General features: G+C 46.1%; 1 long non-coding RNA gene across 1 annotated transcript in view; it reads left to right on the top strand.

Moving 5' to 3' along the window:
- LOC134492206 (uncharacterized) overlaps positions 1-22820 on the top strand; it is a 313653-nt gene extending 290833 nt beyond the window's left edge. Inside the window, exon 2 of the long non-coding RNA XR_010067399.1 lies at positions 22542-22820. This is a non-coding gene — a long non-coding RNA (uncharacterized LOC134492206). The remainder of the gene's footprint in view (positions 1-22541) is intronic.
- The last annotated feature ends 3793 nt before the right edge of the window (positions 22821-26613 follow it).

Here is a 26613-nt window from a genome sequence, read left to right as displayed (position 1 = left end):
TGCTGGTCTTCTCGCCGTCTACTCCTCCCGCGGCTCGTTGTCGTCCGGTGGGGCTCGGCGAGGCTGAGTTTATGACTCTCAGCTTTATGTCATGCGCTGCCTACCTCTGAATAACGTTCAGACACTGGGTTGCAAAGCAGGCTCTGGTTTATTTCAGGATAGGTACAACGTTGTTAGAAAAAGCTGAGAGTGACAGGAGCGCGCCGGTGCGGGGTTTAAATACCCCGCGCCGGTCAGCGCCCCCTCGCTCTCGGTCACGTCACCCCCCTTTGTCCCATGCGTTGCCCTGCCATTGGTTGAGGGTTTCTAGGATCGCCCATCCGCAGGTTTTCATTCTTCTGCTGATTGCTTTCAGCTGGGCGATCCCCGTGGTATTGCTGCTGATGGCTTGGGTGGCTCCGTGATCCGTTTATCTATTGTTTGTTAGCCGTTAGTCGTTGTGGGTTGATGGCTACTTAACTTGTACCCCTTCACCTATTTCCTTGTCATTGTCATGAGTGCCATTGCGCTGATTACTTTAGCTCAACGGCACTCATGACAATAAGGAACAGAGTGGATGGTTGCTAGCAAATAGCTCTGGGAGGGAGGTAGAGAAAGCTCTGGAGATGGTCAAGAGGTAGGAGAGAAGAAAGAGCTTTCTACTGGGAAGTCTGGACACACTGCTATAAACAGCTGTTGTTTTTTCTCCAAATCCCTGTGCTGAAAATATGCGTAGTAAAAGAAACAAAAAAAACCTTGGTCTCTCTGTCTGTGTGGCAAGCATTCTGCTTAAAGCCACATACACCCCCAGACATAAAAGAGCCATCAGTCACACTGTGACGTATTCTCAGGAAGCTTCTGCAACACCAACATACAAAAGCATCGAGACTCTTTCTGTCCTGCCTCTTCAGAGTCCAACTTTCTCTTCCATAGGCTGCTACAGGGAAAACCACTGCCTGCATGATTTTGATCTCTGAAGATGCAGATCTGTCACAGCATCTGAACATCTTCCCCAAGGTCTTCATTACCACCATGCCAAGTATTGATCGCCAGCATATTTCTTGACTGCTGGTTCTTTTACTGTTGATAAGCAGTCCTAAAAGGCAGCAGTTATCTATCACTTCAGTATCTTCATTGTCAATTTTAAGGCTGGTTGTGGTACCTGTTGTTGTCAGTTGGGTCTAGCCCTCGCTTAATGACCACAATTGGGACTGGAGTTTTGGTTGCTAAGTGAAGCAGTCATTAAGAGAACCTGACCTGATTTTACGACCTTTTTTGCAGTAGCTGTTAAGCAAATCATGGTGGTGTTAAGCGAACCACATGGTTGTTAAGTGAATCATGTGGTTCCCCATTGATTTTGCTTGCCAGAAGCCAGCTGGGAAGGTCGAAAATGTCAGTTGTGACTACGGGATGCTGTGGTGGTCATAAATGCGAACCAGTTGCTAAGCGCCCAAATTGTGATCATGTGACCCCAAGGACGCTGCAAGAGTTGTAAGTGTGAGGACCGGTCGTAAGTCGGTTTTTCCAGCACCATCGTAAATCCGAACCATCACTAAACGAATGGTTGTTAAGTGAGGACTACCTGTATATGTAATGTGAGTCCCATTTTGTCACTGTACTCCTAAGCTCCTTACTAGAGCTTCCAAATCATTTCAGCTATCAGAGTATTATCATCACTATGGTACAGGTTATTGATGTTTCTTCCTCCAGTTTTAAAACCACGCTCATCCAACTAATGGCAGCAGGTAGCACAACCAGCCTTAGAACTGACAATGAAGATACCGTCCAGCTCGCTCAGTATATATTCCACAAAGAGGTTGGATCAATGAGGCTGGAGCATACAGCTTCGTTTCACTTCTCTGTTGTCCTGACACTTTTCACTGTGAGCTTCCCATGCTCATGATTCGTACATTCTATGCGCCTACTGTGGTTTTGTTTTTGCAGCTTCAGGCGTTCTTTCCCTGCACGACAACATCAGCGACTTGACGTCTTGAAGGCTTTCGTCTAGCCATGTCGTAAACACCGCTACTGCTCCAAAGAATGCTCGGCTCCTTCTCAGGAGCGTGTTGGGTGCCATTCCAATTGAAGGGCCCAGCATCCAGCACTGTACTGCCACTCACTTTATCTGGTCGATCCCTGCAGTTTTCTTGGTAAAAAAATGGCGTTTACCATGGCCTCCTCCTGCACAATAGGAAGCGATGCCTTTGCCGTGTCCCTCAGGTGGTCGCCCACCTCCAGCAACTTCCAGCACCGCTGCTGCCACCCAAGGCAGCCGCCTGCTTGCTTTAGCTGGGCAGCTGGGAGGACCCTGCAGGACTCGTATACTCTTGGCATAGGCTCCTGGCGTTCGTCGCTGATCCTCCCGGAGGTGCCCCAGCCCCTGCCATGACAGCAGGCTTGAGGGGATAACACTGCGAGAACAGGCTATAAGCTACCATAGAGAAATGGCCTTGCAATGCTTTTCACGCGTCCTGATCATCAGGGAGTGAATGTGTTGGCGGACTTCCTCATTTGTAGCATTAGCAAAAGCTTCTGCAATAGCGGTGGATCTTAGCTGTGTTAGCGGAAACTATTTCTCCCAGTTTTCCTTGAAAAACCTACAGGTGACACATATAGTTAGCAATAAGAGAATTACAGGTACACCTTGCTTAATGACCACAATTGAGACCAGAATTTCAGTTGCTAAGCAAAGCAGTCATTAAGTGAATCCGACCCAATTTTACTACTCTTTTGCGGTGGACATTAAGCGAATCACCACAGCCATTAAGTGAACCACATGGGTGTTAGATGAATTTGTAGTTCCCCATTGATTTTGCTTGCCAGCAGCTGGCCAGGAAGTTTGAAAATGGCGATCACATGACCGCAGGATGCTGCGACGGTCATAAATGTGAATCTGTTGCCAAGCACCCAAATCGGGATCATGTGACCACAGGGACGCTGCGATGGTTCTAAGCGTGAGCACTGGTTGTAAGTCGGTTTTTTCAGCACTGTCATAAGTCTGAACCGTCATTAAATGAATGGCCATTAAGTGAGGACTACTTTTATATGTTCTGCTACTTTTCTTCTAAGGGGTCCAGGGAGAGGATTTTAGGAGACCAGAACAAACTGTGGGTAGTGGAGATAGTGGGTGAGTCACTGAATGAATTAAAAATAAATAAATAAAAGGCGTGGGCATAAACTTGAGAAAAATTACCCCAGAAATTATGATCACCTGCCTGGGTCTCCACTATAGCATTTCCCCCCCCAAAGTTACTATGACTTGGGAGAGGAAGCTGGACCTAATTTCTAGTAAATAATTCAGGAAAAGTGTTTCTGTGTGTGTTGTGTGTGGATTGGTGTTTGTGTGTGTTGCAGTACGTAAAGTTTTTCAGTTACTCAGTCTGGCCTATACATTTTCTGTAGTTAACAGAATGTTGGTTTTTACCCCCCCCCCCCACCACCAAAAAGCTGCCCAATTTATTCATGACAATAAAAACGTTGCATTACAAATTATTTTCTGCTGCACACTTTTTAAAAAGCTGTGGCCTCTACCTAGAAAGAGTTTCCTTGAAATTAGCTCTAGTTTGCCAGCTTCTCTAAGCATCTTGGCCTTCGTTCTTGTGACAGCCCCGTTTTCTAATTCCAGGTCAGACAAATCCAGGAATACTGAATAGGGATGTAACCAGGGAAGACTTAGAGATGGAACATCAGCTTGATGAGGAGCGGCAAGATCTGCAGGCCTCTCCCATGAACGGACATGCTGTTGGACAGGAGCAAGGAACAGGTAAAAACGGTATCAAGATCTGGAAGCTAGTAACCCAAAGGAGGGTTTTGGCCGTGGCTGCCAGAGCGCATGGAGCAATCCAAAACATAATGCTGTGTCCCCAGCTGGACTTCCCAAAGCTGCTGCTGAATTGTTATGTTTCATGACACAGAGAATGGGCATTCAGAGTCTGCTGCAGTGGACAGCTATACGATAGTCCTCGACTTATGACCATTCGTTTAGTGACCCTCTGAAGTTACGACAGTGCTAAAAAGGTGACTTACAACCGATCCTTGCACCTACAACCATCCCCACATCCCTGTGGTCACGTGATCAAAATTTGGGCGCTTGGCAACTGGCACATATTTACAACAGTTGCAGTGTCCCAGGGTCACAATTGCCATTTGTGACCTTCGCAGCTGGCTTCTGACAAACAAAATCAATGGGGAACCGCATGATTCACTTAACAACTGCATGGTTTGCTTAATGACCACATGACTCACTTAGTGAGCATGGTGATTTGCTTAACGGTTGCCACAGAAAATGCCATAAAATCAGGTGTGGTCACGTGATGCCTAGCTTAATGACTGTACTGCTTAACTATGAACTTTCCAGTCCCTGTTGTGGTCGTAAGTCAAGGACTACAGGTAGTCCTCAATTAACAACCACAATTGGGACTGGAATCTCGGTTGTTGAACAAAGCTGTCATTAAGTGAGATGGCACGTGACCGCTTTGCTTAACGACCGCAATATTAGCTCTCCCAGTTGTGGACGTTAAGTGACCTCATGGGTCGTTAAGTGGACGGAGTTCCAGGTAAGGAGCACAAGGTGCCTTGAGGGTAGGGAGCCCTGGGATACCTGGCGCGGGCTATGTGGGAGTCTCTCTCTGCTCAGGGGCTGAGAATCCTGCTTGGATCCCGACTGCCTCTCGTCTCTGGGGGCTGTTTCTAGCTAAATCCTTCGCACAGAGTAGGACTCTCAAAGGATTTCACCCACCCCCCGCGGCACCCCATACTCCTTACCCTCCACTCGGGCTGAGAATCCTTAGGCAGGGAGCTTTTGAAACAGCCGCCAGAGACGAGCGGGGCCCTCTTGGCAGACAGCAGCGGCTTGGAGCCTCCCCTGCCGGCTTCCTCACTGATTTTCTGGGGAGGCCAGCAGAGACGTTTGCAAACGGCCATCACACGATTGCGTGGCGTTTGGCAGCCAGTTGTAAGTGTGAGCAGGTTTCCAAGCACTCAGATTGCGATCTCGTGACTGGGGGGGGGCGGTTTGCAACGTTTTGTGATGGTCGGAAGTGCTTCACGGGGCATAAAGCACCCTTTCCGAGGCTGTCGTAACTTTGGTTGTTATCTGACCTGTTGTTAAGTGAGGGCTACCTGTACCGGTAAAATAAATTTAATGAAACAAACAAACGTGATTACACAGATGGGGAGTAATCACAGTATGATTTACCATGCCATTTACATAGAATGTACAATGAGTCCCAGGATGGGAGGGCGGGAAGTCAGCTCTGAACGTGCAAGTATGGCCCTCTCTGGGCACCTTCCGTGTCCAGGAGGCTCCAGAAAGGAGAAGAGGGAGGGTGGACTCGTTCCAGGGACCGCTGGTGGTTTCTCTCAGGCAGTTAAGCCTTGTAGGCCAGTTTTACCCCCAGACTTTGTGCAGACCCTCCTGCAGGTCCTCTGCTGCACTATCAATTCCCTGCCTCACCGAACTTTATCTCTTATTTCAGCAAAAGCAATAGCAGGGGCTACAGCCTGGAGCTTTGTCAGAAAGGGGCCCATTTGCCCAGGAAGACAAGATGGTGTGGAAGAGTGGATGGGGGTGGGGGGGAGGGAGGGAGGGAGGGAGGAACGAAGAGAGAGAGTCTCACTGCTGTTTTGGGATTGGCCACACCATCACCGCAGACCTTCAGTGAAGGGGAGGAACCTCCTTTGCAGCCATTCTGAGAGAGTACCAATCAAGAGAATCTCTGTAGCTCAGGGTTGAACTGGGGAGTCCTTGGTGCTCCCTCAGCCTTGTTGTTTTCTTGCAGACGTCTCATTGCTAGACTAGGCAACATCTTCAGTGCGATCTTTTCCTTGTCTGAGTGCCAGGCTTCCAGGAATTCTCTGGCGTTTTTGGATTTGGCTTGGTCTAGGATGCTCACAGTTTCCCAGGTGAAACTATGGTTGAGTCTGTCCATGTGCTGTGAGATGAAGGAGTTTTCATCGTGTCTTCTGACCGCTAGTTGGTGTTTGTGGATGCGCTCTGCCAGTCTTCTGCCTGTCTGTCCTGCGTAGTGGCTCTTACAGTCCTTGCACCGTCTGTTGTAGATGACTCCTGCTTTTTCTTCTTGGGCTACTGGGTCTTTTGGTTTGCTTAAGGTGTTCTGAAGGGCTTTGGTGGGTTTGAGTGCTACGGTGATGCCGTGTGGTTGTAACAGTCTGTGGGTGGTTTCTGAGATGTTTCCGATGTATGGCGGTGTTATCCTTTTCATAGCTTGTGCTGGTTGTGCTGTAGTGGGCTGAGCGGTCAGGCACTTTTTGATAAAGTTGCACTCGCACTGAAGTTGTTGCCTCGCACTGATGACGTTGCCCAGTCTGGCAATGAAACGTCTGCAAGAAAACAGCTAGGCTCAGAGAGCACCAAGGATGCCACGTCTTGAGAGAGTGCCCCCAACATGCTCTACAAATTCCAAAAGCGTCCACCCCTCAGCTAAAGTTATCGGCCCATGCTGGAAACCCTCCAAAGACAGAAAAGGAGATGACCAATGAGTTCCACTTCCTTAGGGAAAGATTAAGGGCAAGACGTCCTAAGCGGTTTCGTTTGCTCAAGGGGAACACTGTGTCTCAGTTCGTTTCCATCAGACTCAGACTGACGTTTTAGTTGCCCCAAGAGGAGAGTGTTTGGAAAGTGAAAGAAAATGAAAAGCAAGACAACCTTAGCAACTGAGAAATGTGTGTAAAATGTTATTTGGGGGTTTCGGCTCATCTGCATCCAGATTTCCCCTCTCCATCCCTTTGGTGCAGCAGAGGAATGCTGATGAATCTTGTTTCTCTTCTTTTGGTTGTGCAGCACATGACAGGACATTAAGGCAGAGATCAGTGCCAATGTACCATCAACACAAAAAGGCCCTAATTGGATTTGGCATCCCCGTCCTTCTCACCCTCATCGCCGGCCTCTTCTTTTTCTTGGGTAAGGAATCCAGACCCTATTGCGGTTCCCTTGAAACGCTGCTTCTTCTCATGTGACTCCATGAAGCAGGATGACCTCTGCAGTTCGGTCAGAAACAGAGAGCTGGCCTTGCTACGGCCTTTAGTCACTGTAACTATTTGTCCAGTCCATGAAGCTTCAGCTCCTGTGTTTGGGGGAAAGCATCACCCATTTTCGATAGCCCAGCTGAGGCTTGGTTTTGGGAAATGTATCCAGAATGACATAGCCAGAGGGGAGAAATAGCCATTGGGCACTACTGAGAGGGGCAGAAATAATGTTTTAAGGGACTTGGCAGGAAAATGAATGATGACTAGCAAAGATCTGAGTCTTTCTTGCCAGCTCACAGTAGTAGGGGCAAATCCTGAAACGTAAAATAAACTAATGTGTATTTCTTTATTTAGCCGTGTCCTGCCACAAGCAGTACATGTGAGGTATGTGGACCAGATGTGGGGGAGGTGGACCAGATCAGTGGCAAATCCCACAGGGAGACTCATGGCTGAATAGGTGGATTTTCACCTGGTTTCCTCGGTCCAAATCCAGCGTGCAAATCGCTGCTCAGTTCCACAGTCTCCAATGATCCGAGGATTACCGGACAGAAGCCGTTACAGCAGCTAGAACTTGGTTCTTCTTATCCGGGTTGGGGCTTCTTAGAACTCGCCAACAAAGGTTCTAATTCAGCAGGACGGTCCCATCCTTCCCACAAGAAGGGGGCTGGGTAAGTCCGTGTCGATTCTTTCCGTCTTGCTTCTAGGAAGGTCAACGTCACCAAACTGCCAAATGGGTGCGATTCAATGTCCGCCCGACTGGATTGGGCATCGGGGACGATGCTACAAGCCTTCAGAAGAGGAGAAGAACTGGCAGGAGAGCCAGAATGCCTGTATTTCGCTTGACGCTTCCCTAGCTAAAATTACAGATGAGGAGATGGTGAGAAATGCAACTGGTTTTGGTCACTCCCAGCTCGCTAAAGGAAATTCTAGCTATGTTTTATTAGGGTTAGACTACTGTTCAGAAGATGGTCTTAGTCTTTTCAGTCTAAGTGTATGTGGGAAAATCAGGACTTCAGCCGGGACTCTAGCAGCGCGAGGTTCTAACATGCACGGCTTCTGTCTTCTAAAGGAGTTTGTGAAGACCATCACCGATAACGATATCTTCTGGATCGGCCTCAGGAGAAAACCAAATCAGCCCTGGAAATGGCCAGATGGAGAACATTCAACGTGAGTCTTCTCTTTCCCACTTTCCCCTTCAGTGGCAAGAGCTTGAAAGTGAAATGCCTCCAGTGAGGCGCTCTCCAGCTCAGGACTGAGCTTAGAAAGAGCCTCCAGCTGCCAGCATTCAGGAGTTGCCTCCTAAAGGATTTGGCCCTACTCATGTAACTCAAAATGCATCAGAAATGCCTTGTCCAGAATTCCATCTGGAGTTGGGTCTGGGAATGCGGAGCTGCTAGGAGGCAGGTGGGCAATCGGCACTCCCAAGCAGATGAGCTGAGCAACAATGGTTGGAATCCTCTCTGAGCACTTAATCCTAAAGATAGAGGAAGGATCCTTGGAGGCCAGAATATAGTTGATGGACAAGACTTCCCAGTATCTTCCTATGGGCAGATCTGGCCCTACTGATGTACCTCAGAATGCGTTGCAGATATCTGGTTAGAATTCCACTTGGAGTTGAGTTCAGGAAAGCTGAGGTCCCAGAACAGAGATGTACGATCCACACTTCCGAACAGATGAGCTGGGGAACAATCTGCAGAATCAACTTTGAGAATTAAAGACAGAGGAAGTTGCAGGACACTTTGAGAGGGCCAGAGTATACTGTAGCTCATGACCAAGAATTCCCCAACCGTTGTGTGTCAGATCACTAAGAACTCCTGAATCTCCTGATGGGTTTACTGCTCCAGCTGAGCCTTCATACCTTTTCATCCTAATGCCCTTTTCCCGGGCTTCTGCCACCTTCAGAAAGGTAGATGTTTGTAGACAGATGGTCCCAGGGCTCTTTTGGTTCACCCAACTGTCCTGGGCATTTAAACTATTCTTTCCCAAGCAACAGGGCAAAGAGAGCATTGCCCACTTAAGTTGCATGTTGCATGTCAGAGAACAGAGTTCTGTAAGAACCACGAAAATGGAACAAATAGGAAAGATCCAGCAACGGATTCCCCACCAACATGCAATTCTGCCATGTTAATTCAATTTGCCCTGCCCCCGGTCGTAACAACCAGTAATTTCTGTCAGCTCTCCAGCCCCTCTTGCCCTGCACACTTTCCCTTAAATGATGACTCTGCCCATTCAGGGTTAAACCAAGCCAATCACGGGCGTTAGCCACGTTAATTCTGTGGAATATGGCATGCTTTCCACGGATGTTTACATAGGCAGGCATGGTACCAGATTGGTGCCTTTGTTTAAGTGAACTGAGAGGAAACCAGGAAGTAAAACTGCGAAGGAAGCTGTAAGGAACAGCGTGGAGTATCCAAGTCCTATCCTCATGTCTGCAAGTCAGAAAATCTTCCCGTGGAGGGACAGACAACCTCCTGAACACCTTTGAGCACTGATGCTCCTTAGAGTGGATAGCTCGGCCTTCCCCAGCCTGGCGCCTTCTGGACAGGTTGGGCTACGCGTCCGTTATTCTCAGTCACTGGGTCCAAGGGACAGGAAGTCTGGTGGCCGTAGCCCAGCCCAGCATTGCTAGAGGGCACCAGGCATGGCGAGGGAAAGGTCAGCCAGATGAACTGTGAACTCAGGACACCGTTTTACTTCTATGTGGGGAACACTCTCCTCTGCCTGATTGCCGCTTCTGTTGCAGGTGGGAAGTCCTGGAAGACGAAGACTGTGTGTTTTTGGATGATGGTGCCACACCTAGCTCAGGAAGATGCAGCACTGAACACCGCTACATCTGCAAAAAAATTACCCAGAGATCCTGAAAGAGAATCATCTCCCTGATTTTCAAACCCCCCCACCCCCCATCCACCCTCCACCAGCTGTCATGAGTGAGGATGGCGAGCAGGGGGCTCCCATCCAGGCTGTAAAGTGCATGCGTAGTAGTGAGGAATTAGGTATCCATTGAAAGAGACACAGATCGGGCCCGCCTTAGCCTTTGGGGTTTATATGTCTGGATTTTTCCCACGCTTCTTCAGTTTGTTAGGATTTCTGTTATGTATCAGTGTAAGATATGGAAAAATACAATTTGTAAAAAAATAAGGAAGATGTATATATATAGCCATATAAGGCAATAACATATAGATCATGGTTGGGGGAGATTTTAAGGTGTAAATACTAATATTAGGTAATAGCAAAGAAGCAATATGTGTAAAAAGTTTAAGCTAGTAAGTAACACAATGTTAAATAATTAAACTAACACGAAGACAGAAAGAGATAGTAGGGAAAGCTCACCAAATGATAAGAACTAAGATTTAAATGGTAAAAGCCTTGGGATAATGAGGTGGAAACTGGCAGGCTTACAAATAAGGTAACAACTTAGAATACTTTCAAAAGGAACAAAGGGAAGAAATGGGCCTAATTAAAAGCTTGGCATTCAGATGTCTTGTACGAAGGCTCCAGGATGTGCTAAGCAAGGAGATAGAGTAAATGTCACCATATGAGAAATTGGCCTATAAAGACTTCAATGTGTGAAAACCTTGGAATGTTTTAAATGTTTCAAAATGAGGCTTTTACAAGCGTAAGCAAAATAAGATAGAGGGGTCCAGGGGACGAGGCGGTTGGAAGATTGTGCGTCTGAGAGTACCCAGCCAATGGGGAAACAGGCCAGAAAAGGGGGGGGGAGGCGAAACAGGGAAAGGTATAAGAAAGTGTGTATTTGTAATTTCGGGTGTGGCATCTCTCCTTTCGATCAGGCTCTGCGTAGCCTGGTCGAGGTGCCCAGATGAGGAATTAGGTATTTGCAAACCGCTCAAATAAAGTAAGTTCCTTTTCAGAGATCTCTGGTCCGGGTTTCTCATTATTTTTATATCTAACGAATTGGCGCCCAACGTGGGGCTCAACTCAGCACCTCGGGGCCGGAGGGGGGCCACGGTCTGAACCCCTGGAAGACGCATCCTACCCAGTTTTAGGTAGCCAGGGGGGCGGAGTGTGGGGACTCCGGCCTGAAAGCAGAGGTGTTCGAGCCAAACGAACAAAAAGGACGGACCATCGGAGAACTCTGAAAAGGAAAAAGGAAGGGTGCGGGTGTCAGAAGGGTGATGTTGCAGCCCCTGTAAAAGGCCGGGAAACTCCACGCGTGGACCCAGGTGAGTAGACTTGGTGGAAACAGAGAGCCACTTTAAGACACCTGGGTGGTTGGGGGATTGGGTAGGCCTCTCAAGGTTCTGAGATCCAGTGTGTGTGTGTGTGTGTCGCCCCAAGGGCCTCAGAGGCTGGCAAGGCGGAGCGAGAGTGGATCCCCGAAAGCCGCGGTTCCATACCCCCGCGAGGGTGAGGTGGAATTAGAATTAGGGTCAAGGAAACAACAAAGAACTAAAGCCCTTTCATCAGACAATTGTTTATTGCAAGTAAGCTATCTGTTGCAAGTGTGGAATGTGGGGAAGAGCCAAACGGGCAGATAAGAAACAGGAATGTATGTGTATTCTGTAGCAGCTAAATGAGCAAAGATAAGGGACGGGCAGGAAGCTCACCAGCTCCTCCAGGCTTTTCTCGCCCGGCTTGCTTTTAAAGTTATATCATATATCTCTAAGTTGACACTTAGTCTATGCTGTATAATCATTAAGGAGGGGGTATAAAAGAAGTAGGACCCCGAACCTTCGGGGTTCAGAACTTGAAGCTTGAGCTTGTCTGAACCTATGCGCATATTAAACTCTTTTCCTGAATGAAGACCCGAGCGTCCTAGTCTTCATTTCTACAACAATATTGGTGACCCAGATGGGACTGCTCGAGGGCGATTTTTCGCTGGAACGGGAGGAACCCCAAGGCACAGAGCCGCCGCCTGGAGTTGACGCCTAGGCGCCGCGGGAGAGTTCTCCCGAAGGTCTCGACCGAGTTGACGGTTCGGTCCCGGGGATACCTCCTCCTGATTCCAAGGACCCTTCATGACAAGGAAAAGAGAAGTCTGAATGGAGAGCTGGCCGGCGTGGTGCGAATGATGGGCTGAGTGAACGTGGAACCAAGATAACTGAGGTGAGTATATACTTAAACTAAGGGGTACCTATCCCGCTTGAGGATAGAAGAGGGGGCCCGTACACCCCCCTGGACTCGGGCCGGCGTGCCTAATGAAGTCCATGTAGGTTGTGTGGGTGGTTAAACAGTTGCAGTTCCTGGTGGTAGCCGTTGAGAGTCCGGTGCCACAGGTCGGCTGTAGTGTGTAAGGAACCCAGGGAGGGAACCCTAGGAGAAAAACATAGGTCCGAGAAACCCTTTTTCACACAAATACCATCATCCCTAGTCTTTAAAGACAGCCAGCGATTGCTGGGAGACTGGACGGGAAGTTAGTGGTCTTTAAAGAGAGCCAGCGTCTGCTGGGAGACCAGTTCCAAAGGGCGGTGAAGTTTGCGGAGAAGAAGGGGGGTGACTAGATTGCCCCGAACCTAAGGTTGTAGAAGAAAATGGAAGAAAATGGGGGGAGGAAACAGCACCCCCGACACCCCACTAAAGTGTATGCTGAGAAACTTTTCTGACGCCTTTGGTGGAGATTATGGAGATCCCCTGGCTGACCCAGGCACTCTGAAGATTTTTTGTAAAAATGAGTGGCCCACCTTCGGGGTCGGCTGGCCGGAAGAAGGGACATTCAATTCTCATGTTATTAATAAAGTCCATCAGAAGGTGACCGAAGATGGACATTGGGATCAGATTCAGTACATAGATCAGTGGCGATTCGCTGTAAAGCGGAGACCCGCGTGGCTGGTTCAATGTGTTAGGTTGAGGTCGGACTTTAAAATTAGCCAGCGCCTGCTGGGAGGCCGGCCCGGTTTTACCCCCCCGACAGTCAGAGGCTTAAAATTGCTGAAAAGCAAATCCAGCGAGGCTGGAGTGCTCTACCTTGGGGGGGGTAAAAACAATAAGAAGGTCAAGAGGGGGCTGTACTGATCAGGGATCAGGGTAAGGGAAGGCAGTAACCCATATGGGCAACAATAAAAGTTCCAAAAGGAAGGTGTCCCCTCCAGAATTAGCTAGAAACATACCTAAGGAGAGTCCGCTTGGACTCTTGTTGAGAAATTGGGAAAAGGAACCTTATAAGAAAATGGTAAACAATGGCAATTGAAAAAAAAAAAAGGGTGAGACCTGTGGGGAGACCTAATAATTAGAATTGAAAAGTTAGTATTTTTTACTTTATTTTGTTTATTTTTGAGTGTGTTTGTGCATGCACATATATTTTGTTTGTGTGGTGTGTGTGTTTTGATTTTTATTGTCTTTTTGGAAGATATCTTGGGCTGCCATAGGTGCACGTTGGCCCCAAGTTTCTTTTGTTGATGGGAAAGCAACCAAAAACAGTTGCCATGTTTATAAGTATGTTTGAATTTTATAACTGTGTCTTGTTTGTGAGAGAGCTGAGGACTGGCAACTGTATGTGGATCGAAGCTTTGCTGAAGTGTCAAAGATCGTGATTTAGTTGAGAGTCTGTGGATTGGATTGAAGCAAGTCCACAATCCAATGTGGCAAGATATTCAGACTTTCTTATCAGTCTTCCTGACATTGGAGGAACAGAGGATGGTTATTGAAATGGGACAGAAAAGGGAAAAGTTGGGAGGATATTGAAAGAAAACTACAAAAGTTGGGGGGGGGGGGTTGCTGGCAGAGCCCATAAATGAACAGGGTGTTTGCAGGGCAACCCCAGGAGGAAGAGAGAAAAAGAAAGATGAAATGCCTTGTTTTTAGCTCAAGGTTTGCGGCCCCAAAGAGGGGGAGGCAGGGGGAGCTTTTCGGAAGATTGGGTCGAGGAGGTATTCCATGGAATGGAGGGCTAGGGAAACAACGGTGACAGGGAGGGTGCAGGCTGGACCCCGATCAGAGAAGAGACATTAGAGAAGAGAACTCACCGCGTGAAAAGGCCCTGGAGAGACGCAGGCTCTCTGGGGAGGGGAGTTGAGTTAAATCACAATAGGGCAGTTGAGTGTGGATTGTCTCCAATAGGCATGGGAGCAGCTAGATTCATCTTGATGGGAGCCATCGCCCTTTTAATAAAGCATTCCTTTCTCCTGGCTGAGAGGCAGGGAGGAAGAGCTTCTGTGTTCCTGCAGGGCTGTGATGGAGTGCATGTGGCAACAGCCTGTTGAGGCATTGGTGTGCGGTTTTCTTTTTGAGAGCATTTGTTTGTCCGAATGTGCGCGTACATGTAAGGTTGAGAAACTGTTTTGAGTTGTGAAAAGAGAGTTGAGAGATTGTGTGAGTCTATTCCTTAGGAGGCTGCAGGTTCTGGCCATGCCTGCATCCACCATTTATTCTGGTTTTGTGTATGTGTGTTGTGATTTGTGTAATTTGAATGCATATTAAGGGAAAGTTGAAAGGTTTTTGTCAATCCTTTCCCATTTGTTTTGTTTGTTCTTTAATTGTTTGAGGAGTATTGTGTTTCATTATTTGCCCAGTCTCACCCAAACTCCCCCCTTCAGTCTGCCTCTTGCCTGCTTGTTACAGGCTTGAGGATCCAGATGAGGGGACAGAGGGGTGACAGAGGGGAGGGGCAATGCTTTTACAGAAGATCCTTTACTCCCCCATCTTTTTAGGATTCTTCCTTTTGCAGTGCCTTTACACACATCAGGGACAATCTTTTAAGTTTCAGAGATTTCTCTTTCTGCTGTAGAAGGAAATGATTACTCCTCTTGTGAAAAGGGGGGGGATGTGGGCAGTTTCAGAGAGGCAATGACTCAGAGAGAAGGGGGGGCACGCCTTTGCTCTCACAGCTCCACTCTGCTCTGCCCCTGGCATTCCAGTTTTAGAAAAGTGTGTGTTTTTATAAATTTTATATGGATTAAATTTTAATCACTCCTCAACATGGCACATGATGATAAAAACAGGAGAGAGAGAGAGGAAAAATTTTGGACAATGTATGGTTTTAGTAGAGCTTCCATGGACTGATATGATCTATCTGAATTTTGTTTTTGTTTTTGTTTTTTTTTGTTTTAACAATCTTGGCTATGGAAACAGTCCAAACACTAGATAAACTCTTATGTCAATGCTTTTTTTCTAGTTTTACAAGTTTTGATTTTAGGGAAGTTATTGGGGAATTAAATATTGGCAATTGAAATATAATATTGTTTTTACTGAAAAAAAATGACTTTAAGTCATTATATATATATATTAAAATTAGAGGTTTGGCTGTAAAAGTCTTGACCCAATTTTGGGGGTTTTGAAAGAGACTTGTTGTTTAAGCAATTGGGTCAGGTGGCAAAGAGATGGCCAGCCTACTTATTTAAGGTGGTATTTTGCTAGGGCAAGAAAGTTAGTTGTATCCAAAGTAGTGCTTAGATATATCCAAAACTACACCTACCAATCTAGTCACATGGGACAAACGCTTTAGGGGATTGTGTGTCTAGAATATTTATTTGTCCTGGAATCTTTTTGAAAGCCAAACAGGTGTGTGTGAGAGATGTGTGGTATGCCAAAAGGACAACCCAAAGACCAACCAGGTTCAACTCCAGGGGAACCTCCAAAGGGGGGTTTGGGGTGAACTGTTTCTTAGAATGGGTGAAAAGCTTTCTTTATAGGCTGAAAAGACACTTGGAGAGGCTAGGACCAAAGGCAGGATTAACATGGACACAGGCCTTTTAGTGACAATACTAAGTCTCTGGATTGCTCCTAAGAAAAGACCAGGAGTCAGTCCATTTGAGATGGGTGACTCTATCTTGGAATTCTTAGTGAAGACGTAGGAGACATGCATGCCATGGGGAAGAAATTTGTCTGCAAGTATTTGAAACAGTTATCTGCGCAAGTCTTGTCCTTGTCTCCCTATCTACAGGAACACAGAGCCCTACTGTTGGAACAGCAGGCGCATCCTTTTAAGTCTGGAAATTAAACTAGACGGAGGGGAGTCAGCAACTGAGTTGGGAGAAACCCTAAAGAAGACACTGGTGTTGCCAAATACTGCTGGACACTGGACTGTGCAGCCCCAGGAAGACCAAGAAATAGAGCGCACCATGCGCCTGAACTTTTTTCTAATACCTTTTGATGACCATAATAGTCCCTGGACCTGGAAAAGAGAGTCACAGGGTTCAAGGGAAGCTTTGAAGATGTACTCAATTTAGAACAATAGGGAATTTATATTTTCATATGAAAAGGTATTAAGATACAATTCTGAAATCCAGCCTACCTGTAGTATGGAACTACGGTTAATCCATTGGTCTGGATTTGTTAGCCTTATAGGCTGGTGCCTGAGTCACAGGTGGACTGATAAACAACTATTAAAAGGCGGGGGGGCTTTAAAACCCAGAAGGAATAAGAGGGATGCACCGGAAGGATCATTTGACAGTGAAGTGTGTGTAGACGGGGTGGAAGTGCCTAGGGAAGTGCCGGATGAGTTCAGGGCTAGAGGCCAAACTTTGGCGGGATTTGAATCCTTTCTGTTTTGGTGGGTGACGGTCCACGGGGATGTGGATTGGATCAACTACATCTATTGTGGCCAACAGGGGTTCATGACCTGTACCGGAGATGTTGTGAAGGGTATTGCAGAACGGCTGGATGCCACTAGCGGGGTGGCCTGGGAGAGTGGAATGGCATTGGATGTGCTGTTGGCAAAGAAAGGGGGAGTCTGTGTGGTGCTGGGGGGGAGCTGTTGTGCCTTTATTCCAGGCAGCACAGCCCCCGATGGAACTGTTGCTCGGGCCTTGCAGGGTCTGGCTGCACTGTCTGGGGAGTTGGCTGAGGGTTCGGGGGTAGACACCTCCCTTGCAGGGTTGCTGGATTCTTGGTTTGGTGGATGGAAAGGGGCCCTAGATATAGGACAAGAGGGATTTGGGGGGGGGGGGTTATTCAGTAGTTGAAAACAAGCTCCAATGATGGGGATCCTATCCCCCTTATCAAAAGCATTGTCCAAAGTACAATCAAAAGCATGATGCCTCCAAAATCAATAATGTACCAGAGCTTGGAAAGCCAGGATACTCAAGGATACTGGGAGGCAAAAGCAATATTAAAAGAATTTGAGTTACAAATTGAACAAACTGATAAAAATGAAAAGGGGGGATTGTAAGATATGGAAAAATACAATTTGTAAAAAAGTAGGGAAGATGTATATATATAGCCATATAAGGCAATATCATATAGATCTTGGCTGGGGAGATTTTAAGGTGTAAATACTAATATTAGGTAATAGCAAAGAAGCAATATGTGTAAATAGTTTAAGCTAGTAAGTAACACAATGTTAAATAATTAAACTAACACGAAGACAGAAAGAGATAGTAGGGAAAGCTCACCAAACGATAAGAACTAAGATTTAAATGGTAAAAGCCTTGGGATAATGAGGTGGAAACTGGCAGGCTTACAAATAAGGTAACAACTTAGAATACTTTCAAAAGGAACAAAGGGAAGAAATGGGCCTAATTAAAAGCTTGGCATTCAGATGCCTTGTACGAAGGCTCCAGGATGTGCTAAGCAAGGAGATAGAGTAAATGTCACCATATGAGAAATTGGCCTATAAAGACTTCAATGTGTGAAAACCTTGGAATGTTTAAAATGTTTCAAAATGAGGCTTTTACAAGCGTAAGCAAAATAAGATAGAGGGATCCAGGGGACGAGGCGGTCGGAAGATTGTGCGTCTGAGAGTACCCAGCCAATGGGGAAACAGGCCAGAAAAGTGTGGGGGGAGGCGAAACAGGGAAAGGTATAAGAAAGTGTGTATTTGTAATTTTGGGTGTGGCATCTCTCCTTTCGATCAGACTCTGCGTAGCCTGGTCAAGGTGCCCACCGTGCTTTGCAAACCGCTCAAATAAAGTAAGTTCCTTTTCAGAGATCTCTGGTCCGGGTTTCTCATTATTTTTATATCTAACAGCAGTAATAAAACACTAGAGACCTATTCCTTGTCTCAGTGTGGTTCCTGACACACAGCCCAACTAGCTGTGACAAGACACACAGCCCAACTAGCCACCTCCAACTAAGCTGCCGGGCACTAGCTAGAGGGGCCAAGTCTTGGTCGACTCAAGGAGTGGGCGGGCCGTAAAGGTAAACGTAAAGGTTTCCCTTGACATTAAGTCCAGTCGTGTCCAACTCTAGGGGGCGGTGCTCATCTCCGTTTCAAAGCCGAAGAGGGAGAGGGAGACAGCCACCATCCACTGTATTCTAGGTGGTCTAAACTTTTCCTTACCATCAGGGTTCTCTGTTAACTTTTCTTTTACATTGCCAGTAGAGCCTTTTCGATTATCTCCTCCACTTGCAGATGTTCCTGAATCACTCTGGGGTCGGTCCTCTACTGATGTTACATTTTAAAAAAAAACCTGCTGAAGCCTACCACAGAGACCCAAAGACTTGACTCTATAGTTCTGCAGAATAGGATCACAAGGCTTCACCTGCCAAGCTAGTTTCGTTTGCCTAAAGTGACTTACATGGGCTATATTAGACATCCTGGCACAAGAGAACTTTTCCCTGCCAGAGTGGATGCTATTCTTCAATTTCCACTGTCTTCTATCAAGTGCCAGGTGACAGCCTTACTTGGAATTCTAGGTTCTTATAAGCCTTGGATACCAGTGTTTTACAGACTGACTAAACTTTTTTTTCTTTTTCTTTTTTGTGACTCCAGCTACCAGAGAGGGGCCTGTAGCCCACTGTTCTGCATAGCTGGACTCTATTGCTTGTGCAGCAGGACGCCTGAGAGCTTTGGCTGCTACTGTCCTACTTGTTCAAATATCAAAAGACTTGGTTATGCGTTTTCGATTAACTGGTTTTTTTTTTGTTCCTCTTGAGGTTGCTGAACTCAAGCCTTTGCACATCAGCGTTTAGCCGCTTATGAAGCAGACCTTCTAGCTATTCCAACTGTGACTTGGAAGCAGTGTACAACTTTGAATCCTGCAACATTGCTTCCTGAGATTACAGATGAAGGAAGTTACCAGCATGACTGTCTGCAGACCATAACCTGGTAGAGAAAGCTTGCTCTGATCTTACAAAGGTGCCCCTACAGAATCCTGTCTTTGAACTCTTTTTGGATGGGTCTTCCTTTTTGGTTGATGGAGTCCATTTAACAGGGGCTGCAATTTTATTTATTTATTTTCTTTTCATCTGCTGGGTGGAACCCTTGCCACCTTCTTTGGGGGCCCAAGCAGCTGAACTTACTGCCTTAATTCAAGCTTGTTGAATTGCCAGAGACAAAACTGTTACTATCTTCACTGCCTTGTGGAGGCTGAGAAGATTCTTCACCACCTTAGGCCACCAGATTGCTCTCAAAGGCCTGGTTGTCTCACCTCTGGATGCACCTCTCCTTTTATTGCTAAAGGCGACCACTTTGCTGAAGAGGTTGCTCAGAAGGCTGCTCAACAGCCTTGTGTCTTTCAGTCTTTGCACCTGTGTTTCAAGTTCCTGTGCTATTTCTTATGAGAAGTTTCTTTCAGATGCTGGGACTGCTACTTGCAATGTCTCTGTGATGCTTCTGGGAACGGTTCCTTCTGGATGGCTCTTAATGGGCAACCGGTTGTCCCATGTGCTTTTCTTCATCTTCTGGCTCAACAACTACATCTGAAAGGACATTGTGGTATTCAAGCTACTGTAGACCGGCTTGCTCCTGGAGCCTATGTGGAAACTTCCAGGAGCTTCTTCTAGGCCAAGGACTCACAAAGTGGGGGGCCTTCCTGTCATCTTAACGCGTCTATGGTTGGGCGGGGGGAGGGATGAACTAACTGCCAAACAGTTTCTATCCTTACAGAAGCAGCTCTGGAAAGCTGCAGCAGTGGGGGCTACAGTTCCTCTGAGTGACCAGATCCATCCATTCCAGCTGGGGAAATTTGTGTGGCTTAAAAAAGTTCCATTGCAAGACTCTCAATCCAACCTGGGAGGGTCCGTTCCAGATTTTGCTGACTACCCAGACCTCTGTCCTTCTAGAGAGGAGAAATTCCTGGATTCATCACAGCCAGGTAAAGCCAGCAGTACTTTCTGCAGAACCGACTCTTCAATTGCTCAAGCGCCTTGCCAAGAGCCCAGACAGAGAGTGGACTGTAGTTGATTTTGCTGGATTCCTGGACTTAGCCTAAAGAATGCTTTTGTGCGGACTCTTTCCCCCCCTCCCCCCTTTAAGCAACCACGGCTTCTGTTGGACTTTTGCTTCTTTTACTTCTTGGCAAACTTTCTGTGCAACAAATGGGGGAGGGACAGATTGAGAGAGCAACTCTCTTGTTCAGATCAGACTTTTTATGTGCTGGAAAATACTGACCTGAAAAATGAAACGTGTTGGCTTTGCTCCTTTCCAGCTGCCCATGGAGGGAGGTAAGGGATGCCCTCTGTTTCCTGTACCCCTCGGTACTGACTGGTGGGTAAATCACGTGATTACTGTCAGCCCTGGCTCATTCAGGCATTCACACAATGACAGTCAGGAGACCTGGGTCCTTTAACTATTTTAATGAAGTGAAACAATCAGGACAAGAGTAAAGCTGCCAATGGAGAATTCCCTCTAAAAAGAACATTTAAAACTACATTCTCTTAATTGCTTTCTTTTCCTTCTTCCCACGGCAGTATGTCACCCCCCTTCCCAGCCAGGTGGTGTTGCTGTGTATCTCTGCTGACTGGCCTTGATGTGTACCACCATAAACCTCTAGCCATAATAATGCAATTCACACTCCATCCCAACACCCCCTCCCGTCTGGCGACAGAGAGTCTGACCCAGTGATAAGGAAGCAATGGAAGATGCTCCGATAAGGGGATCTGTGAATCTTTTGGTCAGAGGAACCTGACAATTACACTTGACCAGCCCCTCTTATTTAGCAACCAGCATTTCAACACTATGCAACAACCTTCCAATGCCCTCTTCTGTTTTCAAAGAATATATGTCAGGGCAGCCTCGCCTCGAATAAAACACGGACTCACTTAGAGGGTCTAAGGATTTCTGGCTTTATTGAAACGGAATGCATGCAGAGAAAAAGACGGGAATGCAGGAGTGGTGGCAGGGCATCCTGTTTATACCCTGGTGGCGGACCTTGTCCTCCACCCCCTATTGTCCCCCCAAGCCAGGTCCGGATGGGTGATTAGAGTGGTAATGGGTTCGATGATGGGTGACTCAGGCGATCTCTGACGATTCTCTTTGTCTTCTTGCCTTCGTCCTGTGCAGGTGCGTCCCCCCGGGGTAATGGGTGGGAGTTCCCCCGATCTGCTGATGGTTTCTGGGTCCAGTCTGAGGTGCACTTCTATTGTCCTGGTGATTTACTTATGGGTTTGGGTGCTTAAGGGATGATGTGTGCGTTTAAGGGTTGGTGGTTCTCCCTTCCTCTTCCCTGATGTGCATGTTCCCCGTTGTGATGCACTTATGCCTTGCAACGGGGAACATGACAATATATGGCTCTTGGTCTGTGGGAAGGTGGGAAAACTGTTCCCTTACTTTGACAGCCCTGTTACGCAAGTGGTGTTTCTGTCATACTTGTATAGATCCAGTTAATGATGAAGTAGCTTGGGATGTGGAAATGCAAGTCTGTACAGGGCAGACAACCTAACAGAATGGCACTTCCACTTTAAAGAACAGTGCCCAAGCCCTGATGTATAACACTGAAGGCATCGGACTATCTGATGGTTTATGGTGGACTTGTGGCATACATGGTTTTAAAACTCTACCGAAGTCCTGGCAAGGAATTTGTACAATTTATTGGCTATGGCCAGGAGGGATTCACCCACCCTCACCAAAAATTAAATGGTCTTTTGGACATCACTATAGAACATGCAGGGCAATTACACCTGACATAAAATTTCCCAGAGGAAAACAAATTGGGAGGACAATATTTCCAGCTGTGGGAGTTGTTAGAAACTACAAAGACATTCATAATTTGTATATATTTGTTGTAAACATGTCTGTAGCTTTTGAAGTCTTTATTAATGAAACCTCACAAAGCCTAAGTTACTTCGGGATAAAATCCTTTCTCTGAAAAATGTGGTAATGCAAAATACAGTAGACTTTCCTTAGATAAGGTCTTAGCAGAGGATGGAGAAGTTTGTGTCTATATTAATCAAACTTGCTGCATGTTTCATGACAGAAGTGAAGTCTTGATGGCACAACAACAGAGCATAATTTCCTCTGTAACTAAGGACAGGGAACATTTTCAAGAACAGCAGGACACCCAATCCATGTGGGACTGGCTCACTTTTTGGCTACCAGACTGGGGTTGGGTGAAACATTTATGGCTTGGCCTGATTGCTATTATAGTCTTGGTATTTCTTGCTACACTTGGATGTTGTCTTATATAATATGTGACTGCCATGCAATGCTGCCACTACGCTTTTAACTGCTCCACAACGCACTGCAACCACAGGCAGTGTACCATTTCACATGTTAACTACTCACTTCCTTGCTATACATAATGGTGGTTCAGCAAACTATAAATAGTTTGAGAACCAAATGGGGGAATTGTTACCTGGAATTGTTAGGCTTCAACATTAGCTTTTAAGGAAAGGTGATACTGGTATTTCTAACATGGCGGTCTAGGCCTCTTTTCTAACTTTAGGAAAACATTTTTTCTTCTGGGCCAAGGCCCTTTCTTCTGGTGTGTGAGAACTTGCCTCTTCAGCAACTACAAGAGGGCGCGTATTCTGAAAGTCCTTGAATACACTTGCAAGTTTTAAAAGATACAAACCCCGCTGGGAAAGGGAGTGACATAACCCATAAATTTGCCCTTTGTGGAATGTTATCTAGAATCCATGTTTTCCATTGTTCAATTCTCACATGTAATCAATGTCTTTTATTGTTTGATCACTTGCTTTATGACGTATCACATATACCAAATGTATGTATCGTTTGTTTCTGCACCCTATAAAAGGTCTTCGCCCCCCTTAATAAAGGCTTTTTGCTTTTGCCTGAATTGCTGGATGATTCCTGTTTTCGGGTAGGCAGAAAGCCACCTTTGCAAAGGCTAAGTTGTTTCTCTCCCAGATTCAGGGAATGGGTATTCAGCTCCACGGCACTCAGGGTGCCTGAGTTTACAGGCAATACCTTCACCACCACATCTCCCTTGCAGTGTTGCCAGTTGGGTGATATGTCGTGGTTTCCACCCAATTGGGCTAGTTTTAGAGAGCAGTTGTGGGAAACTTTTGGCATTTGTGGGTTGTGATTTTGGAGGGGGCTATTTTGGGCTACTTTTAAGGGCTTGTAATTTCAGGGCGATAGCCTCGAGGGTGGTTTCAGACCCTCTGATCAAAAGGTTCACAGAACCCCTTATCGGAGCATCTTCCACCAGTCTCTTATCAGTGGTAACAGACATCGTGTCGCCGGATGGGAGGGGGTGCCAAGTTGGAGTGTGAACTGCATTGTTATGGCTAGGGATTTATGGTGTTAGCACCCCAAGGCCACAGAAGGGAGATACATCAGAGAAGCCACCTGGATTGGGAAGGGGGGTGACATACTCTAGTGGGAAGAGGGGTAAAGGGTAATTAAGTGAATGTAGTTTTAAACGTAGGTTTAAGCGGGAATTCCCCATTCACAGCTTCCTTCTTGTACTGGTCATTTCGCATCATTAAAACAGAAGAAAGAGCTTGGCCTCACGACTGTCATTGAATGAATGCTTGAATGTGCCAGTGCTTACAGGTAGGGCGTGGCGGGCGTGGCGGCAGCGTTTAAAGAGCCTCTCTGAAATTCTCTTTTTCGTTTGCGTGACACAGACACACACACACCCCAACCCCCGTGGCATCTCTCTCTCTCTCTCTCTCCCTCGCCCGTGGCTGTGGCGGAGTGGCACAGTGCCCCCTGCTGCTCTGCCGGTGCATTTCCAGACCGCCCTCCTCAGCTCGCGCTTCGCACGCCTCCCCGCTTGCATGTGCAGCACACACAATCCCCACCCCTGCCCAAGGTCCGTGTGACAACCCAGGGCTGGAGGTGGGAGGGTTAGGAGGTTTGGAGATCAGTTGCAGGAAATTTTTGGCATTTGCGGGTTGCGTTTTTTTGCAGCTACTTTTGGGCTACTTTTAAGGGTATACTGGGGTATATAAATTTTGGGCATCTGGCAACACATCTGCCTTGGCTTTCTCCTTCCCAATGGATAGTCCCTGATTGTCCTTAGGAGGTCCCTGTCTCCTGTTCACCTCTCCAAAACACTATACCGGGGTGTCTCAACCAGGGTTCCGCATAGGTCCCTAGGGGTTCCCTGAGAGATCACAATTTATTTTAAAAAATATATCAAATTCAGGCAATTTTGTAAGATATGGAAAAATACAATTTGTAAAGAAATAATGAAAATCTCTCTCTATATATAGCCATATAAGGCAATATCATATAGATTGTGGTTGGGGGAGATTTTAAGGTGTAAATACTAATATTAGCTAATAGCAAAGGAGCAAAGGGGAAGCAATATGTGTATATAAGTTCAAGCTAGTGAGCCACACAATGTTAAATACTTAAACCAACACGAAGGAGATAGTGGGGGAAACTCATCAAATGATAAGAACTAACACAGGTAAAGATTTAAATGTGTAAAAGCCTGGGAATGCTTGGAGTGTTTCAAGAACAAAGGGAAGCAATGGGCCTCTAACTCTAAGTAATTAAAAGCTTAGCCTTCAGATGTCTTGTAGCCTAACAATGACCGAGGTGCGAGACACATACCAGATGTGTGATAAGAACAACATCAAACGGAGGCTCCTCCAGGATGTGCTAAACAAGGAGATAAGAATTTTAACAAGTATAAGCAAAGTAAGATTGAGGGGTCCAGGGGTTTAGGCGGTCGGAAGATTGTGCGTCTGGAAGTACCCAGCCAATGGGGAAACAGGCCAGAAAAGGGGGGGGGGAGGATGGACAGGGAAAGATATAAGAAAGTGTGTATTTGTAATTTTGGGTGTGGCATCTCTCCTTTCGATCAGGCTCTGCGTAGCCTGGTCAAGGTGCCCACCGCGCTTTGCAAACCGCTCAAATAAAGTAGGTGCCTTTTCAGAGATCTCTGGTCCGGGTTTCATTATTTTTATATCTAACAATTTCATGAAAGAGGTAAGTTAAATTCCTTATTTTTAGTTTAAGAACACTGTTAATGAGTATAGACAGGCCTACCCATGAAACGAATATAGTAATTTTGTAACTTCTGGTCCATATTTGAGCCTGAATGTGCAGGCTTGAAAAATATTTCATGGGTTCCTCCAGGGTCAAAAGGTTGAGAAAGGCTGCACTATACAATCCAATTCAAAATGCCCTCAAGACAAAACTGCCATCCTTCGTGAACAGCGTATTGGAGGCCTCTCGGGCCAAGTAGCAGGCCAAAGACAGGAAACAGGATCGGGATAAATGGAGGCTGATGTTATTTCTACAAGTAGGAGGAGGATGCATTTGGTGTAACAGAATTGCAGCGTTTTTGCAATAGTCTGCTGATATTAAAGGGTATTTTTATTGAAAAGCTGCACTATACATACTTCAAAACTCACTACTGCATTCAGAATTAGGTTTTTCATGCCAGCTGCTTTCAACTGTGCCATCTCCCGAATTGCCTTTTGTGCTCCTCTGCCTAAATAGAGCTTAATCTGCTTGTTTCAGTCCCATTTGTTCTTCCTGCCTTGCGGTCTGTTCAGCCCACCTCCTCACCCATATGGCCCCATCTATTCCCCCGTCACCCATTCAACCTCTGTCCATTGCAAGCCCCTCGTCCATAGCCTGGACTTACTCTTTACATCCTTCACCACTGCTGAAAATTCTCCCTTTTTTAATACAGACTTTATTAAAGTTACAAAGTTCAGTTAAAATACAAAGTGTAGAAAAGCTTGAGGAAAGAGCTAAAAGAAAAAAGAAAAACTAAAAAGTGCAGAAGTAACTAGAAAGAAATACAAAGAATGTGACTTCGAACCTTCTTCAACACAGATACGAATACAAATTATAATACCTTAATCTCTTAACTAAAACTTAACAAACATTATTTCTATTAAAAACAACAATTTAATCATCCAAACCCAAAGTCAAAACTTCATTTTTTTCAAGATACAAGCAAATAATCCAGAAGTGGTTTCCATATAGAAAAAAATCCAGTCACAGTGTTTTCTCTTATCAATGCTGTCAATTTTGCCATCTGCGCCAACTCCAGTAATTTCACCATCCATTCTTTGTTGTGGGAATTTGTACATCTTTCCATCTTTGCACATACAAAAGTCTTGCTGCTGTTGTCATATATAGAAACAAAGTCCCAAATTTTCTTTCAAATTGTTGGTCCGTCAAGCCCAAAAGAAAAAGTTCTGGTTTCATTTGTATATTCACTTTAAGAATCTTTTAGATGGTTATACATACTTGCTCCCAATATTTCTTAGCCTTCCCACAGGTCCAGACAAGGTGATAAAAAGTACCTTCACCGTGGGAGCTTTTCCAGCAAACATTTCTGTTTCCCTTGTTTTAAGTTTAGGTTCTCTTCTCCCAAAAGTTAACAACTCTGTGTATCTGAACCAAATTGGTTTTCCAATCATTTCTCTTCTAAAAAAAGCTTCTTGAGATGATGGTTGTCACAGAGATGATATTAGGAGACAGCCCTGTTTTGTATTTATTCCAGATCCTAAACCACTGCTGAAAACTCCCAGTCCAAAGCATTTTCTCCAGGGAGAGAGAAGCAGAAGGTAAGATTTGCTCTCTCTGCTTTACCCCCAGAAGCTACATTTATAAATCACCTCCCACTCATGGTCTCAATATCACAGGATTCC

Source organism: Candoia aspera, chromosome 2 (genome assembly GCF_035149785.1).
Source record: "Candoia aspera isolate rCanAsp1 chromosome 2, rCanAsp1.hap2, whole genome shotgun sequence".
Lineage (NCBI taxonomy): Eukaryota > Metazoa > Chordata > Lepidosauria > Squamata > Boidae > Candoia > Candoia aspera.
This window is presented reverse-complemented; position numbering and strand designations above follow the sequence as displayed.